This window comes from Myotis davidii, unplaced genomic scaffold (assembly GCF_000327345.1).
Source record: "Myotis davidii unplaced genomic scaffold, ASM32734v1 scaffold738, whole genome shotgun sequence".
NCBI classification, from domain to species: domain Eukaryota; kingdom Metazoa; phylum Chordata; class Mammalia; order Chiroptera; family Vespertilionidae; genus Myotis; species Myotis davidii.
Window position 1 is genome coordinate 1,019,037 of NW_006289824.1, and position 4,620 is coordinate 1,023,656.

The following is a 4,620-nucleotide window of genomic DNA, read 5'->3' on the forward strand; positions in this document are numbered from 1 at the left end:
ATATGAAGTTAGTTAAGGAGCCTCTGGGACAACTTCAAGCATACCAACATTCACATCATGGGGATGCCAGAAAGAGAAGAGAGAGTGAGCAAGATGTTGAAAACCTATTTGAAGAAATAATTACATAAAGGTTCCCCTACTTGGTGAAAGAAATAGACTTACAAGTCCTGGGAGTGCAAAGAGTCCCAAACAAGAGGAACCTACAGAATATATAGATCATTTAGTGGAATCAGAGGAGATAAAAGATGAATTGCAGTCTGAGTCTGTTATCGCTAATACCAGTATCTTCTTTGAAAGTGTTCAAAAATATTGTGTTGTCAATGGATATATTGAAACCGGCTATCCGACATTCCCTGAGGCGTCCTGGATTGGGAGAGGGCACAGGTGGTCAAGGGACCCTACTGGTGCATGAATCCGTGCACTGGGCCTCTAGTAATATTCATAAATTAGCTAAATAATCTAGAACTGAAGTTAGTAAAGATGTGAACCTTAATATATATAAATATACTTTTTATATGATATATAAAAACATAGAGAACAAATAGAAATATATTCATTCCATAACATGCAAACTTAAATAAACATCATTACATGAGAATGTCTAAATGTTGTACAGTGCACATGGAACAAAAATCAGAATAAGAACAAGGAATGACTTTGCAGTTATTCCTAAAAGTGCAAACCTACAGGTCATTTCCATCTCCATCTAAAAGGCCACGTCCTGATAACTCCTAATAGGTGTAGGTAGTATTTGGAAAACAGTATTTGCCTTTCTCTGCTGGAAGCCAAGAAAATGTGCAGAAGCGCCAACTACTATTCTGTGTTCTTAGTGACTTTTTTTGCCCATTGGTTACCATCGCATTGGAACCTTGATTGCATATGTGTTCACTCTTACAGATCACCGTGGTGGGGTGAATAGATCGTGCTTGGATCCTGGCAGGTTGGAGGTTAAATGCTAGCCAAGCAGTCATAGACCCCTGATATCCACTAACAGAGAGTGGTAGAGCAGGGATCCCCAGATAGAGTATGGTCACCCTAACGGGCAACAGATGCTGGATTCCCTGGATTTAAAGGATAGAAGTAAGAGAAGGATATGAAGACTTGAAAGTATATCTCTTTCTAATAGCACTTTTGTGTTGGTGAAAACTCAAGAAGTTGATATTAAGGGGATAGATTAACAGTCAGAAGGAGTTACCCTATCTTTTATATCTTTTGACCCTCTAATTCTTTAGTCACACAATGAGATATATGGATTAGATAAGTTCTAAGATTCCTTCAGATTGGATGTTTAATGTGTTCATTCCTGATTTCATTGATTCTTCTTGAAATTGGTTTGAATCTTGAAATTTGAATCTTAAATAATGTTTTCAGTTTTGTTTTGTTGTTGTTTTTTTTGCTTTGTTTTTTGTGTCCTCAGTTTCTTTGTTATGAAATTGAGCAAATAGTATCTAACTTACAGTGGAAAGACAATTTAGTGCTCAACACTCAGTAGACCAAAATTGTTATGAGCCTATTTGCAAATGTAAGGAAAATTTAAAAATAAGTCAGAAAATATATTTACATGTTATACAAAAGATTCCTTACTGAGATGACTAAAGATTATAATAATTTCCTTAATTATACCTCACCTCTTAGGATCTTTGATGACATATCCAGGCTTTTGTATCTATGTTTTAATTTTGTACTTTTAATTCACATTTAAATCCACATTTGACAATCTTAGGTCTTAAGACTGTCTGAAGTTTTTTTTCACATTTGTCATAGCTGATGATTATAACCATTATCTCAATTATATTAAGTTTAAGAGACATGCCTTTTATCACTAGCAAAACATTCCTTTTTGTTGTTTTATATTTTCTTTAAAAATAATACAGCAAAGTGCAAAGGGAAATCCTGAAATGTTTATTTGTCTGCTGGCACAAAATTCTAAATTCTGAGTTCGGAAGGTATAGGGGGACAAGTTATAACACAGGGAAGTTAAGATGGTATAAAAACCAAACTTGCAAATATCAAATGCCTATAAACATGACATATCCTTCACCATGTTGCAAATCACGTATTTGATAAAATTATTTTCCAGTTTCATCTTTTGCAATTTTCAAGCAAATTTTAAGCATTTTACATTTCTTTGTTTAAAATGTCATAGGTAGTGAAAAATCTGATCTTTACTATGTATCTATCTGTTTCCTGATTTCTAAAGTATATATCAAAATATTTAATCTAGTTTCTCTTAGGCTGTTTTAATATGTAGACGCCTATGTGAGTTATAAATATTTTTAATTGGTCATTTATGTTACACATCTTCAATTTAGAAACAAACAAAAGTAGACAAAAGAAATAGTAAGATAAACAGAGGAGAAATACCCAATATTAACACTTTAGTTTATAGCTAGATTTTTTCTGTATAATCATGCGGTAATTTATTGAGAAACTATGTAATTAAACAATATATTACATTATGAATTAGGTAGACACAATATATCCATTGACAACGTAATATTTTTGAACACTTTCAAAGAAGATACTGGTTTTAGAGATCACAGACTCAGACTGCAAACCCATCTTTCATCTCCTCTGATTCCACTAAATGATCTATATATTCTGTGGGGAAAAAAATACCCAGCAAAAATGAATGATTTCTATATCTTCTTAATAAGGTTTCAAAAGTTTCCACATTAACCAGTTTGTTTGTTGCAATTAATCAAAATATCAACTACCAAAATTTAGACCTTTTTTAAAAATCAGGTTTATTTGTAACAGCTATCTTCAATATCTCTGTATTTATATTTACAGAGGGAATGCACAAGTATAGATATTGCTAGCTTTAATATGTATTTAAAAGGTGTATTCTTTATACTATTGCAAAAGGATAAGACTCTGCTCCCCACTCTAAAAATCCCTTCCGTACTCTACGGAATTCTCAGTGCATTTGAACTAAGACTCCAGGGCACTCCGCAAAGAGGAGTTTGGGACAACTGACCAGAGCCAGGTTTTCTCTCTTCTCAGTTAGACAACTGAAAACAGGAGCTCTAGTTTTAGTGAGTAAAGTTTAAATATTAAAAAAATAAAGAGAGGAAATGCAACGAACTTCTTCAAAATACATGCCTGAGGTGAGCATAGCTTGTTATGGCAGCTTCCAGATGAAATCTTTAGTTTTGAATCTTCAGGCTCATATTGCCAGTCTTTTCCTCAGGTCTCTCATTTGGTCATTCTCCTTTGTTAGAATTTCGTGTATGTTCCATAGGCTGCTGCTTGTTGGAATTTCTTCTCTAATTCATTTTCAGCCAATCTCAGCTGCTCCTGAATCCTGGGTAGGTCATGCTTGGCTGTCACTAGATTCTCCTCCACACACTTCTGATTTTCCGTCTTAAGTGTCTTCTGAAACCCAGTCTTTAAAGCAGCAACCACGTTTTCCACTCAAGTCTCGGGCCTCTATAAAGCCCTTTAGATTTCCTCAGTCAAGCTGTAAATCACGCAGTGCTCTTTCTAGCTTTGACTTTTCATCCAATGAGTTTGTAGCCTGCATTTCCATGGTCTTCAGCCTTGACTTCAATTTCTCATTCTGTTCTTGAAGTATTAAAATTTCCTTATTTCCACTTGATTTTTTAAAGTGGATCAGGTTTTGGTTTTATGATGTCTAGGATGGGCTGATTTATTCATTTATGTATTTTTTAATGTGCCTCAGGCATGAAACAGCTCTGGCCACCAACACAGGCATCAAGCTAGGACGAACTAAGGACTGTACACCTGCTTTGCCGCTGACTGATATGAGAACAGCGCCACCAATCAGGTGTCTCCTTGCCCATTGCCAGGGGGAATGATGGGCTTTTTAGTGGAAGATGTCAGTTCTCCCTTTTCAAATTCTGCAACTTGTTCTAATGACTCTGGTTTCAAGTTCAGAGTTCTCGGTTTGCAGCTTGAGGTGCCACTTCTCAGCTTGCAAGAAATACTGCCCCAGAAGGAACAGGTTGGTATAAGCTCCTTGTGGCCCATAGCCTGCAGCCCATTCAGAACTGCAGAGACTTTGAGGTGAGTCTCAGACCTCCCCCAGCCTGCTCTCCTTGAGGTCTTGGAAGCAGGAATCTACAGTTTTGAGTCTCAAGCCTCTTTTTGAACGAACTAAATGCATATAATTGATAGCTTCATTTTGGTGGTGCTCATTCAGGCCCTACTCTGCCAGGTGGCAATCAGCAGCCATGAGAAGCGGGAGGGGCCGGGCACAGCCCCGCTCAACCGAGCACTGCCCCTGGTTGGGCCGCAGGGGATGCGGAGAGTGGGCAGGTTGTTCAGAAGCCTCCGGTTGCTAATGGGAAGGGAGGCCTAGACCTTTTTTAATCACTACAAGTAACATCAAATATCTTCTGTAGCTACCAGAGGGGAATAAAAAATGGCTTTATACAGCAAAATAAATAGTCACAACCATAAACAATAGAGACAGCAGATGATTTTTATGAACAATAAATGAGTCTTATAATTTAACGTTTAGATCAGCTGGTGTGACAAGAATTTTTAAACATGCAATACCTGATTATTTGGTCTGGGGCACTGCTCTCTTCTCTCTTAGATTGATGAATAATAATAATAATAAAAAATGAAAACAGTCAACACAACAATCGCTGG

General features: G+C 36.6%; 1 pseudogene; it reads right to left on the reverse strand.

Moving 5' to 3' along the window:
* Positions 1–3,006: 3,006 nt before the first annotated feature.
* LOC102760240 lies at positions 3,007–4,144 on the reverse strand (annotated as a pseudogene).
* Positions 4,145–4,620: the final 476 nt, after the last annotated feature.